At 33.6% G+C, this 15,671-nt stretch overlaps 1 long non-coding RNA gene across 1 annotated transcript in view; it reads left to right on the top strand.

The window, feature by feature from the left end:
• The window catches only part of LOC128891316 (uncharacterized), a 45,696-nt gene extending 30,943 nt beyond the window's left edge, over positions 1 to 14,753 (top strand). The window contains exon 3 of the long non-coding RNA XR_008460800.1: positions 13,718 to 14,753. This is a non-coding gene — a long non-coding RNA (uncharacterized LOC128891316). The remainder of the gene's footprint in view (positions 1 to 13,717) is intronic.
• Positions 14,754 to 15,671: the final 918 nt, after the last annotated feature.

Genomic DNA, 15,671 nt, shown 5'->3' with positions numbered 1-15,671 from the left:
TTTATAAATTGAACCAATAAGTGTTTATAATTAATAAATTATATGAAATATATATATGTATATTCCCTTTTGTTATCCCCTCTCTCTTTATTTTACTCTATTCAATTAAAGAAACAAATAATAATTTAGACTTCTTCTGTAGAGTTTACAGAAATATCAATTTTATTTTTATAAATTTGTAGTAGATTCTATATAATAAATGATTTGTAAAAAGAAGTGAGAACCGATAAAAAACTTCAAAAAAGTAAAAAAATTACGTCAAGTACATGAAAAAGTGGAAGACTCAGGGAGTTATCGTTGAAAAATAGAAAATCCCCATAAAAAAACTACAAGAAAGTAGTAAAAGAAGCGGAATCGAAATGAGGTGCCAGTACATGAAGGTGCTGTCTAGCAAAGTGCAAAGGCGACACTGTATAACACAATGAAAAATTCGGTGCTTTTCAACTATGCGCAGCTAAAATACTGTGTTCAACAATGCAGACGTTCGGACTCTAATGACAACTCATGTAAAGTGAATGCTCCGCACTTTGGTGGTGAAATGGCTGGCCACACCAAGCATTTGACTTCCAGGCCGCGGAAATCTAGGCAAATTTCTAAACAGTCTCAGTTTGTGGATGATACGCTATTTAGCTTCTTCATTTCACCGCCAAAGTGCGGAGCAGCCACTTTACATGAATTGTCATTAGGATCTGAACGTTTCGCACTGTTGAACACAGCATTTTAACTGCGCATAGATAGAAAGCACGGAATTTTACATTGTGTTACTCAGTATCGCCATTGCAGTGTGCTAGAAAGCACCTCCATGTACTGGCAGTTCATTTCGATTTCATATACTTTTCTACTTCCTTGTAGTTTTTTTATGGGGATCTTTTATTTTTCAATGATAACTTCTTGAGTCCTCCACTTTTTCATGTATTTGGCGTAATTTTTTTACTCTTTTGAAGTTTTTTATCGGTATTTGAATACAGGAAAATTCGAGAAATATTCCAGTTTCACAATGTGAAGTTGAATAAACCAAGTGGAAAGGGGCGTTTGTGGTCAGACATGTTTCAATATAATATACGATACAATAGAAAAAATTCTCTATGAAAAGATTACTTTGTATGCAATTCTAACATATGCTTATGTGCTACACCGTCGATTAAAAATCGATTCAACTTTTATTGACATAAAAATACCAGTATAATTAGAAATGTTTACGCGAACTAAATTCGCGTATGACACAATGCCGCCGTTACCTCGTGACATAATACCAAAATTATTGACGCCACATGTTGTTATCTGTAGTTATACACTTCTAAAAATTCTAATATTCTTTGATTTCATTTCAAAGATTTCTTTATTTCTTGATATTTTTGTTTAAATTTACTAATTTGCAAATGGCAATTACTTCCTAGAATAAAGTGCAATCGATATCGTCGATAAGGTTTCAAAGAAACTTTCCATCATGCTAAGTAATACCTTCGGTAACTACGAAAACGTACCTATCGGTATAGAGGATAGACGCGTAGTAGCACGAAACAAGTTCATTCAAGTTATCAAACGCTGAAACATCTGCTGCAATTAATCGTGTACTTTTTGTTATATTCCATTTTAAATGGTAATAAATGTACCTTCGTTAAGGTTCTTAATTTTAATAATCAATGTCATTATTGGACTCTTCAAAGAACAAAATTAAATTTTATTTTATTTATAAACAAAATTATCGTTAAATGCCTACCACGTTCCAACTATATATTTTCAAAAAGTGTAAATATTACATTTTGAAGTACACTATTCAATTATACAATGAGTAAAATTAATTTCTATCAATTGTGATAAGAGATCTTATAATGTATCTACTCTCAAAATGTAGACTCCTTGAAAAGTCTTAAAGTATTTTATGAACGTCAAGTTATTCGAATAATTTAATTTATCAACAATGTGAAATCTAGTGCTTTAGAAAATCTTATGATTAACTTCCTTGTAACGATTTCTTCAACAATCATGCATTAGAGCAAAAATAATCACCGATATTGTTTCAAAAATTAATTCTAAGTTATATTCATATATATTATCTTAGACAATTCCTTTTACAATTTGTACTAAGATATTATATATCCATCGAGTTATTACGTAGACTACTGCGTTATCCATCAAGCTTTCATTTACGATGAAGCTCGAATACCGATCGATAACTCACAAAACTTAAATTTTATGAATTTTTATTTTCAATTCAATTAGAATTTAATATATTTTCAGTAGTGGTTTTTGTATCGTACTGTTCAGATTTTAGTACCGATGTCTGGAAAGCTAGTTATTTCCTTTAGCTTGCAAACATGGGTGCCACCTGACGAGCTTTCGAGAGAATAACGAAGTGTCCCGTACAGTGGCGACCTCTTCGTAAACGAAAAAGCTCTGCAAACTTTTCAGACGGAAAAGCTCACGGCGCACGCGACACACGGGTAAAAGTACCGGCGCGGCGCCGTGCGGCGACCTTGCGATATTTTTGCGCACTTCTAAAAATAATTTGCACATTTTATAATACAACCGGTGAGGACTGACCGTGCCTCGCCGATCGTCGATCGTTTCGCTACACGTTGCACGCCACATTTCGAAAATTCGAAAGCCCAGTGGCGCATTGTACCTTCGTGAAACTCAAGATAAAATGGCATTTAGAAGCTCTAGAAAAAAGATAAAAAAAAAGAAATGAGTTAAGCTGAATATGAAATGCGGATGGTCGGTGCAAGCAATGATATTTAAAATGATATGTATTTTAACCTCTTGTGTATGGTTCTGAATTATATATATTCATATCCTAAAGAACCTAACAAAATATCAGAATTCTATTATTCAAAATAATATTATAAACATTTACTAATTCTTTGCATAAATAAAATTACGATTGATACTTGGGAATTAACACGTCGAGTGGTCTCCGAGTGAGTCGGTGGCGACGAAGAAAAATTCAATCAAGCGAAATTCCTTTTTACTTGGTAATTGAAAAATCACATTAAAAATTGACGTTAATAGTACAAGTATTATTGGTTAGAATAATATATTAGGTTGTTCCGGAAGTTTCTTTCGCGAGTTGCACTCAATTATTTTATGTGGTCGTGTTTATATAAATAGACTACTGTAAACTATTGTACATGTATTACTTATTAATAAAGCGAAAGAAACTTTTGGGACAACCTAATATTTTTCAACGCTTGGTGTATTGTTCTGACATGTTTGTACACTGAGAACGATTTAAAGCAGAAATCAAAGTGTATATTGTAGAAAATAATACTGCTTGTACGGACTATCTGTATTTTTAATATGATTTCTTAACTTGCAAGCATCGACTTCAATTTTAAAATGGATAAGGAACATTTCGTAATTCTCTTTTATTTTAACGAAGCAATGCAAAGAACAGATTGTCAAAAATAAGAGAATTATTCTAATTCAGAAACAATGCCCGTATTTTTGTTGATGAAATTAATACAGGCATCATGGAAAGGAGAGTGTAATGTGTTTAGACACGACAGTATCTGTAAATAGAACTTTTCTTATTAAGCTATTTATATTGAAACCATACGACTCTCTTCAGGTATAAAAATGTGCCTTTTTCTCTTCTTTACATTAATACATCGTCTTTACTTAAGAAATTTATGATTGACTTTATTGACACGTGGCATGCTACAAGTAGTAAATACTGGTAAAAGTATATAATAATAGTAGTAAAAAGAAAAAAAAATAGTAGTAAACATAGAAGAGGACCATAAATACAAATAGCTGAAAAGTTTTTTTTAGTAAAATCATTTAAACATTACTTTATGTACATACAATCTTTAAATTTCTTCGACGCAAATATAAATAGTCGAAACAATTTAAATATACCATTTAAATATAGCACGCCAATTTAATTATACCGTTGCTTTGAAGCTGCAACAGCACACACTGCTAGAAAAATGGAATCATTTTTGGAAAACATAGATATTTGGTTTTGCCATCTCCGAGTTATCTGGGGTCATAAAGGATTAATCGATGTTCAATTATAGTTCTTCCTGATAATTAGTGTTGTCTGGAAGTCGTTAAAGTTGCGCCTAATTGTATTGCCATTAATCTAAGCGGTTTATTTTTAGGCTATGTTCTCATCCAGACATTCGATCTCTCGGATGCAAAGCATTAATTTAATTATTTTATTTTTGTGTCTCGGTTATTTTAGACGCTGGGTTTCATCCGTCTAGATTTACAATGATCTATAGACTTCGTGGGTGTACCTTCAACTTGAATCAAGAGTTCCATTCTAGTCTTGTAACAGTGTTCTATATATAATAATTTAATATAATATAATATAGTATAATACTAATTTCTTTTTGATGTTCGTAACTTTTTTTTTTAACGATATCTCTCTCTTTTTAAGAATCCTACTTAGGTATACATATACTGGAATGTATATACAATTATGTAGTATTAACGATAAACACAAAATGAAATAAACACAAAACTATTGTAGATAAACGTTAATAATAACAAATACAATTTTATGTGAATGTTAATAACACTTCTATAACAAGAGATATATTTTATTCGGATACTAGAGTAATAATTCAACCTGTATATGTATTTAGAGAGTCTTTGATAAGGTTATTTTAGCAAATCATATCTTGGACCAGAAATGTCTAACATAAATAACTGTTTATCCATTACTCATTAAATACATTTCGAATTTTAATTATGGTATAATGTGCTTTAGAATGAGCACATAAAACTTCATTTATTCAATTCATTGTTCTATTCGCTGTCTATTATTCGAATTAAAATGTTTCTACGTCTGCCTTAGAAAAGTCTACTAACAATAAGAGTGGAGAATAGTCTCTGACTAAAGGCGAAGCTCTTTTATCAAACACGGCAACAAGATATATCGTAATAACAACTATCCACTGCTTGAAAGTGGAAACGTTAAGGGTTAATTAATGATGGGTAAAAGAAACAAACTGAAAGGGGAGAGCAATAATTTTCAATCGTTGTTTAATCTTGAAATCATAGATTTAAAGACAATTTATGTTTATGTGCTCATGAAAGATATGTAATCTACAACATTAGAGTAGTAGTAAAACGCATGTGTTTTTTGTTTCGCTATAGAGCGTATATATTAGGTTGTCCAAAAGTTTCTTTCGTTTTATTAATAATTAATTCATATACAATATTTTATATTTTATGTTACATTACAAAATTGTGTCCAATTCATTTCGCTCCATTGCTGTTACAGCATCAATGTCTACGAAATTAAATTGTCTATTTATATAAACACTGCCACAGAAAATAATTGAATGCAACTCACGAAAGAAACTTTTAGGACAACCTAATAGAAATTAAATTTAAATGTGAATTTTATAGACTGGTACACAGCACTCGTATCCAATATATGTTTATTAAATTATCTAAACGTTTCGACCATATAGTGGGGCTCGGGAGCTTGAATTATAATTCGAATAATAATATAATTATTATACATAATGAAAGTAATAGATTTGTTGAGAATGTGACAGTGTCACAATTTAGTAACCCGAACAGAAGATAAAAGAATAAAACAAAATATTTTTGTATAAGAATAGAAATAAAACAAAATAATCGTTTTGTATAAACTACACGTATATTTTCCTAGAAAATGTGAAAAACAAAATTTAACTACAGTGGGTGTAGAATGTATTCGTACACTGATCAATTTCCAGAAGAACTATGTAAAATTGTAATTTATTAACTTCTTTTTTTATAAACAATAACATTCTACATGTTCTTGGAAATCTCTAGAATAGATAGAGTATAAAAAAAAAATAGCTATTTATGTAAATTGCGAAATTAACAAAAAAAAAAAGCAATTAATTGATAGAAATGTTGAAGCAATAAGTATTCGCACAACTGTTTAATTTTTAAAACTTGATTAAAAAACGAAGAAATTTACATTAATTTATAAGTATATCTTCTAAGCGTTAAATTAACTAAATTATTAGTTATTCGAAGTGGGATCTTTTTCCATTCCTCTATTAGAGCCTTTTTTAACCGACTTCGAAAAGAAGGACGTTACTCAATTCGACATGTATATTTTTTTTTATTTTTTTTTTTTTAAAGTACTTTACTGGAAATTTGATGTTTTCTAATTCGTACAAAGCAATAAACTAATGGGTTTACGTTATAAACTCTACTTTAAATGGTTCGTCATGAGTAGACTGCGGATCTTTGTGCATTTATAGGAAATTTGAATGTGCAAGAACCTTAAAAATGCACACAATATGCAAGAATATAAAAAATTCATGTTATAATATTTGCAGAATAAAATATATTCTTATTTAGGTTCAATTTTAGTAGTCACGTTCGCGAAGATTTTATTTTGAATAAAGATCCGCAGTCTAGTCATAAGAATAGTACAAATACTTATTGCTACTATACTTTTCCCCATTTTTCGCATTTTTGTTGTTAATTTTACAAATTATGTTAACTAGTAAATGTTGTTTGGACTATATCTATCTCAGAGATTTCCGAGAATATGTAAAATATCATTGATTATAAGAAAAGATGTTAAGAAACTACAATTTCAGACAAAAGTTTTTTGGGAAATTGATCGGTGTACGAATACATTCTACACCCACTGTATATATTTTTAGACAAATAAAGAGAAAGTAAAAAGAATCTATTATTCTAAAATTTATTTCCACGTGAAAGATGTATACCTTCTAACATTCGTTTCTGACTTTCGCAACGTTTTCTTTTCTTGGAATAGAACTGGCGTACCAAGAAATTTTTGGAATAATTTAATTTGATTTATTTAAAAATCTACAGGTGCTGATATGGCGTGCTTCTGTTTCTTAGGAAATTGTTATACCTCTTGTTTCTAGAAGCGGATGAAAATGTTCTCTATGACTATAATCAGGCGAGGAATGTTAATTTGTCCGTCTGTTGTGAAAGAAGCGCTAGAATGCCGGGATTCGCGCGATGTGTACGTGGCGCAGACCAAGCGGTGGCGATCATGTGAGCATCAGAACAGAATTAACGCGAAGGGGGGCCAATCCGGTATTTCTGGCGCGATTGTCCGGCGAAAAATAGATTCGTATGGCGGTTCGAATTAAAAGACGCCACTGGTATGATTATTCTGGCAGTGTTACGCTACTCGTGTCCTTCCGTAATTCTTTCTCTCTCGCACTCTCATCCTCCTCCCGCCTGTTTGCTCCAGTGGTGAAAATAGCAATACACGTTGTATCGACTTTTTTCATATTTCAATCATTCCATCGAACGACGGCACGTTACTCTTTCGACCATTTTTCACCTCGATAATGTCCAATTTGTTTTACTCATTTTTTAAACGTACAGTATCTCGCTGAAGTGGCAGGAATTCATGTCTACGTGCGATATTTCAAATAACGAGTAAAAGAAAATTATTTTTAGATTTGTCCTTTATTGGATGTAAATTATAATTTGTATTATGCAGTCAAAGTATATTTTAAGTTGCACGAATAATTGTTAGATGGAGTAAATGTTGCGAATGAATCAAGATACAGAGTTTGTACTCATAAGAGAAAGTTTATTTTATTAATTTTTTTCTTAGACAAAAATTGTAATCAAGGGTCAAATTATATTTTACGTTGAACGAATAATGGTCAGATGGGGTAAACGTTATGAATAAATTGAGATACAGAGTTTTTATTCGTTGCTTATTATTCGAATGTCTATTACTGGTATATTTATCATTTATCATTTACAATAGATCGTATCTTTTTCACTCGAATGTCTATTACTGGTATATTTATCATTTATCATTTACAATAGATCGTATCTTTTTCACTGATATCAATTCGTTTTTCTATATAAAAATAATAGAATATTGTTTACTTTGTTACATATCAATTGACAATATCTGTTCCTTTAGAAAATGTCTGCAATAATATCATAATAACGAATATCGGAATACTTCTACCTTCCAACTTTAATTTTGAGTAGTTTCTCTTAGAGATTGTTAAAATTGAAATTGTAATCGTATAAAGTAAAGTAGTTATTTACTTTCTACAGAGAGAAATAATTATAGTAGATTTAGATATTGTTACACTATACATTATTAAGCCCAAGTCCATCTGGTATAGTTAATAAACAGAAATTATTTGAAAATATAGATACATATCTGCATAACATACGAAAATAAAAAAGTGATTCGCTATTTCCCTATCTGTCCACATAAATCCTTTTCGGTCAATATTTTAGAATATAAATACAATAAACGATGCACATAGTATAAGTATCGTATCATTTCATATTGTCAAAATGCCAAGGTGTGTGAAATATATTTTAAATTCCTTTAGATGTAGGTATTATTCTCTTCAAGATGAATGATAGATTCAAGAAATCAAAAAAGCAGAATTTTTGGATTTGTCCTCTTAAATTCAAGCATACAACGCGTCGTATACCTGCTGCCTTACGAAAACTGTCAAGCGTACTCAGAATTTCAGAAATTCATGATTATAAACATTGCTAATCGTAGCCATACATTTTGAACAAATCATTTTGTGTATGGAAGCTAAAAGAAACCTATGTAACATTCAAAAAATTGTAATTCTTTATCGCATAGATTTTATTCTATTTGATCAAACTTATAAAATAGAATATTTGTTTTGAGTATAGTAAAAAGAAAGTGTCTCTTGGTTATTATCATTCTAGACTACAGTGTTTAAATTGGCAACCTGCGTATTCAATTTGGTTCATTAAAATATTAAAAAGAAATCAGTTTTTTGGCAAATTTAAGATCTAAGCCCCGTTTAAATTAATTTAATCAAATATTTGCAAAAGCAAACAGGCCGAATGTTTAGTACGATGACGTTACTTTGACTTTTCAAAATCATTAGTTTTTCACGTGCCAAAGGAAGACCATAAATTTTCGAATATTTGGAAATCCACTTACGCGTTTCCTCGGTCGAAGAAAGCAAAAATACCGAGTTGCTATGCGGAGGGTTGCTAACGGATTTATCGCGCGTTCTTGAAAATCACCGCGTTCGAAACACCCTGATACTTGGAATCATGGTATACAGGGTGTCCCAAAAATGTTGTAACACATTGAAAGAGGTGGTTCGGGAGGCTTCATTGAGGAGATATTAACGGAAAACACTGACCAATCAGAGCGCGCGTATACCGTTGGAGCGGCCGTGGTGGCGAAGGCTACGAGCTAAGCGGCCGCGTCCAATGTCCTTCGATGCGTCGAGTCGCTTGTTCGCGTATAAGCGCGGCCGCTTAGCAGATAGCCTTCGCTACCGCGGCCGCTCCAACGGTATCTGCGCGCTCTGATTGGTCAGGGTTTTCCGTTAATATCTCTTCAACGAAGCCTCGGACAACATTTTCGCTAAGGAAAAAGTTGTTTCAAATCACCTCCCAAATCATCCCTTTCAAGGTGTTACAACATTTTTGGGACACTCTGTAGAATTAATTTGTCTTTTACGAGGTGCAATCACGTGACATTCTGTTGTTTGTTATGCCGGGTTAAGCTCACGTGGCGATGCAAGCGATTTTAAATAAGGTTGGCTGCGAGTTCGCTCGAAATAGCGACAATCAGTCGATGACACTGCGTGTTGCTGTCTCGTGACGGCTGGTTCGACATCGGTCATCAGGCCAACTCGTCCGGGTGAAACGTCATCGATCGATGACGAGGATCGTGCGTCTTACGATTAACGACTCATTCTACTTTCACGCGCACGTGTCCGCCTCCAATTTACTATAGTCTGCTCGTGGGAACGTAGCTGTGTCCTTAGTGGTAATAATTGAAATTAACATACGACTTTATACGAATTAAGTGTTTTTTTTATAAATGGCTTGTTATTTATACTACGGCAACATAGACAAATTTTGCACTACGTGAAAGATCTTTCGTAATTTTTGATTAAAGTATAAAATTATTAAATAAATGTAAATTTGTTCGCATTAGAAAGATACAGAAATATTTTACAATACAGAAAGAGATATTTCACACAAATTATAATAATAAACATGATTTTTGTGGAACCTGATCAACACAAAAGAATTTAACAATACATGACAAAATATTTCAATTAAAATCAATGTTTCCTTTATTTTTGTTTAAAATGTTAAATCATTAAACAAATGTAAATCAATGGTGTTAAAGCAATAGAGTCAAATTTTACAATTCATGAAAAAATGTTACAAATAAAATTAGCACTCACTGTAGCTCAAAGTATAAATAGACGTAAATTTGAACGTAAATAATTTTTGTATTACACTAATATCGATATTCAACAAAGTCTCAACTATTATTTATCGAGAATATTTTCATTTTTGATAATGAATTGATTGAATAACAAATACAGTCGTTCGATAAGTGAGAAATTAATTAATTTAATCACGATCAAATGCGTAGGATTATTCCGGGAAGCGTGACGATATAACCGCCAACCTTATTATAACAATGTTTAACGTTGATGTTTGATCGTGACGACAGTAAATCTCGAATAATGGCACCGCAGCACGTTTTTATGGGTTCAAATCAATCCTTAAATTATTCCGTAGGGTGGTCAAGCATATATTACATATAAGTTTCAAATAAATTTGGTCTTTTTTTCTACGTGATATTTACTTTGCACACGCATTGAAAACCCACTCGTTCAGAAAGAACTCGGCGGATATTTCCACACGTAGGCGTAGGCGTAAGGGACAATTTCGGAACAATTGATGATCGCATTCGTTTAAATTTAATCAGAATTTAGAAAATCTAAGTCTACTACTAAAATCGTTCAAGTGAATATTAAATAAATTTTTCAAATCAATTGTAAATAAAATACCACTACATTAGAATTGTCATACATGTAGGATTTGGGATGATTAAGGGCGGCGAATAAGTGAGACGTATTATGGTATTAGAACATAAGATATATTTTAGAACATATAAATTGAAGAAGGATATAAAAAAAGGTTGACGCCACCGTTACATCGCACAACGACTAAGGACTCCTTCACGCCGCTTGCCTTGAACAAAACGGCAATGCACGCCACGATATCTCGCGAAGCCGCCCGAAAAACGTCGAATACATCGATCATTCGATCGATGTTTCCGCGGAACGAAACATAACCTTCCTTCATACATTTGACGTGAACATTGTTTTAAATTACAATAAATTCTTTTCAGTCAGTTTCGTCAGCCATAGTTTCAGGATGTATAGGTCGTTATCAGCACAATTTATATGGATTTAACGGTAAGGGAATAAGAGAATTTATGTATGTTGCGTTTTGATGTTTCCTTCACCCGTTAGAAAAGCTTTTAAGCGGTTCAACCGTTTTATTTTCCATATACCCATATGCGCTTAAACATTCCGTACAATTACCGTTTAATGGTTGCTTCATCACGTCTGTCAAGCCCCTTCCGTTTCTCTCGATCGATAGTAGCATGTCTATCGACGTTTATATACGCGTTCGGAGTATCATAAAGACAAACATAAAACATAAACTTTCGCTGGCCGTCATAAAAAGACGAAAATGAGATCGCAGAATTTTATCTAAAAGTTCTGACCGTGAAAGAATGGAATGGCTGAATTGCTTTTTTTTCGAGCAAATGTGGTATTTAAGTAATACATTTCTACATTTTTTGAGATAATTCGTCTCAATCTTCGTGTATTCCACGCTCTTATTTGCAAATGTTAGATAAGTCCTTGAGGGATTATCTTAGTTTGGCGGTCCTTTGGGATTTTCTGTATGAATAATTATGCTACGGATTCCATTAAAACGTTGTGGCTCTATTTAATACTAAAATAATAAGCCGAGTTATAGGGCGATTGTGAGGGATCGATACAAAAATTGCTGTTTAAGGTTACCATGATATAAACAATTGTAGTTTAACAGTGAAGAATAACATTCAGTTTGTTTGTTTCTTTCTTAAAGTGTAATAAGAAATTACAAAAATCGGGCGTTCAATAAGAAAAAGACGTTTGGCAAAAAAAGGGCCAAAAACTTCAATTTTTGCAATTTCTTATTAAACTTTCAAAAAGAAACAGATAAACTGAGTGTTCAATAAAAAGAAGACGTTTTGCAGAAATAAACGACACAAACTTTAATTTTTTGCAATTTCTTATTAAACTTTCAAGAAGAAACAATGGATAATCCCGTAAACTTTGAAAATAAAACAAATAATACTCGTTCCACCCAGATCACTAGTTTACAGTCAACATGTACATTCAATGCCATAATTTTTGTCTTATGTATTTTGGCCTACTAAACTCGAAAATCGTAAGAAAAAATTTTTCTATGGATAAATTTTTTTATATGAATTTTTGAATTTTTTTTCGATTTTTTTCGGAACACCTTTACATCTTAGCCCATATCTCGAGTTAGAAACGTCCGATTTGGTCGCACAAGACGCCATTTTAAAGGTAATCGAATTTCCAACCATTGCTTTTACCATTATTTTCCACTCCGTTCAATAGTTTAAGTGTTACGAGCCAATATATATGAGAAACTTTGATTTCTTCGGCTAAAATAGAACACGAATTTGTTCCGGATAGAACTCAAGTGTTGAGACAATTTAGGCTCTTTTGTAATCGTGTGCCGTTAGGTCGTTAATATTCTTCCTTGGCCGATGGGGAAAAACAGCGAAAGGTGACAATAGTTTACGGCATGCTAGCGAAGCGCGGCTGTTTCGAGTCGATGGCTGATATTGCCGGCAATATCCATCTAGGGTTGACCGTTTACGAGGTCTTTAGAATTTCGCGTAGTCCCGAGCATCGGCGGTCGAGCATGCCGTGGGCTTGGAAAAACCTATGAGTGGCTTGGGGCTTTCTGCGAGAACTCAGATTTCGATTTGTAGAACTCGAAGACGCACGAGCGATCAGAGAGAACATCAATCCTTGTACACCTTGATACTTTAAAATAAATTCGCATTTTTCCCTGTTTCAACGGAGAGTCGTATATCGTGTCCACTTTATTTCCCGAACACGAATATTTCTTCCATCGCTATGGAAAAATAGAAATTGTCAAATTATGTCCATATTGTTTCTTATTGTTTACGTATAGATCGCACTTTTACGAAGAAAACAAGCTTTTGATATCTTGGTGAAAACTTTCATCGTGTCCGTCACTTACATCGCCAAGATTCTCCGGGAAAAAATCCAAGTGATGATGTAAAAAATGAATTATGAGCGACATATTTACGCCTGTTGAAATTAAAATTGAAATTAAATGTACAAATTTTTCTATTTTGTCAAATCAAATAGAATAATAATATACAGGGTGACCCAAAACTCGCGTAGGAGCCGGAAATGGGGAGTAGCTGAGACGATTCTGAACAACAATTTCCTTTGCAAGAATGTCGGATGGGGCTTCGTTAAGAAGATATTAACAGAAAACCCCGACCAATCAGAGCGCACGTATACCGTTGGAGCGGCCGTGGTAGCGAAGGCTGGCTACGCGCTGCGACCACGCTTCTACGCGAACAAGTGACTCGACGTGCATCGAAGACATTGACACGGCCGCCTAACGCGTAGCCTTCGCTACCACGGCCGTTACAACGGTATACGCGCGCTCTGATTGGTCGGGGATTTTTGTTAATATCTTTTTAACGAAGCCCCATCCGACATTTTTGCAAAGGAAATTGTTGTTCAGAATCGTCTCAGCTACCCCCCATTTCCGGCTCCTACGCGAGTTTTGGGACACCCTGTATATTCCATACTCATTTTTGCATAATTTATTAGCAAATCTTCAACAACTTTCTTAGAATTCATATTCTGCCGAGCCAGAAGCCCTGAACTATTGAGCAGCGCTATCAAGGATATTGGGATGAAAGGATGTTGGATGACTACATTTGGTTCTTCATCAGAGAAACGTACCCAACGAATAACAGAAGACAAAGCAAAGGCCGAAATTATTTCTAATCGAAATTAATTAAAAAAAGTGTTTCCTATGTAAATAGGAAAAAGATACAGAAACAGAGTGTAACAGCTGAGGTTACTAAAATGATTGCGCGTAAGTTCAATATTTGTATATATATTTTAATAAACATGTAAATTAAAATTTTTACAAAGTAAAGCACGCAAAGAGTATTTCTAGACTCGGAGTCCCGTAAATAGCGAGCGATTGACTGTCCTTCCGCAAATTCCACTACCTTTATAGTATTCTTCGGAAAGGTAACGCCTTTACTGGGGGTGGAATTTGTCACCGCCTTAATTTGGCGGGGATGGTCGATGAGTTTTCGGGACTGGGAAAGGTGGTTGTCACATGTAGGCAATAAGGTCATTTCGGGACCGCGCTACTCGCGCGGAAAGACCTTGGCGGTATATGGCAGGCAGAAGTTGTAAAGAAGGACACATTTTACGGAAACGGTTTCTTAAGAATGTTAAAATAATTTGCCGTCTTGCAAATGCCAGGTAGGTTTTATTACCTTAAAATCTAACATCTGCAACCGGTCAGTTTTACCCACGCGCATCTGCAAACCATATACCGCTACACAGTGTAAAATTGGAATTTTTGTACCTTTACTCAATTGTTCCTAATTCCAGTATTTATCCACAGATTTTCTTCAACAAAAGCTTGTTTTCTTCGTGTGATTTATATGTAAACAATAAGAAACTGGACAATTCCTATACAATTTCTATATTTTCATGGCGATGGAAGAAATATTCGTGTTCTATATTATCTGAAAAAAATCAAAGTTTCTCATATATATTGGCTCGTAACACTTAAACTATTGAACGTAGTGGAAAATAATGGAAAAATCAATGGTTGGAAATTCGATTACCTTTAAAATGGCGTCCTGCCCCACCGGACGTTTCTAGCTCGAGATATAGCCTAAAATGTGAACGTATGTCAGGAAAAAAAAAATTCAAAAATTCATATAAAAAAAACGTACCAAAACAAAATTTTGTCTTGCGTTTTTTGAATTTAGTAGATCAAAATACATAAGAAAAAAATTGCGGTATTGAATGTACATTTTTTTTTTCATTTTGTAAACTAGTGTAGTCAACCCTTTTCGTCACCCCTGGCCCTTGCAGAAATGCCGTTTTTCTCCACAACGCCTTTTACGGGGGTGAATTAACTCTTTTCCATCAACCCTCGCCAATTCAACTTTGCACACACCCAGAGGACACTCTAAAACTACTCCTGAGGATGATTCACGAAAATCGGTTAAAAACTCCCGTAGTTACGACGTTTTGAAAAATGTCCCCTAAGTATTGAGAGACAGTGTATATTCTAAAAATACCGGGTGTACATTTAAGCATACTGTTATGTTTTAAGTTTGGCATAACGAGAACTTTAAGGATTAACGAGTAACTTTAATATATAACGGGGTGTGTACAATGCAAATGTCAACAAAGGTAATTAAATGTGTTCTTAGTTTCGGAACGTCAGCATTCAATGGCGTCTTGTTCGAATATGACAGCTTGACAGGCGATCAATCCGATCGTCTTCTTGTTCCGGTTGCGAGCACCAACAGGCCTTGGATCCATCCCATGGGTGCTCACAACAATACTTTAGCATACTTTTTTAGCATACTTTATCTCTTTAATCTTTAACCACTTGCGCTGGAAAGACGTGCCAGGCACGTCGTGATGCTTTTGTCACAGAATCGCCAACGACGAGGTATGTACCGCCTCATGCGATTATCACAGAAACAAAAACTACGTGCATTATATTTGTATAACTTTATAATCAATCGACGCTCTATATTTCCT

Source organism: Hylaeus anthracinus, unplaced genomic scaffold (genome assembly GCF_026225885.1).
Source record: "Hylaeus anthracinus isolate JK02 unplaced genomic scaffold, UHH_iyHylAnth1.0_haploid 12001, whole genome shotgun sequence".
NCBI lineage: Eukaryota > Metazoa > Arthropoda > Insecta > Hymenoptera > Colletidae > Hylaeus > Hylaeus anthracinus.
Note: the sequence above shows the minus strand (reverse complement) of the source record. Positions and strands in the feature narration are given on the sequence as shown.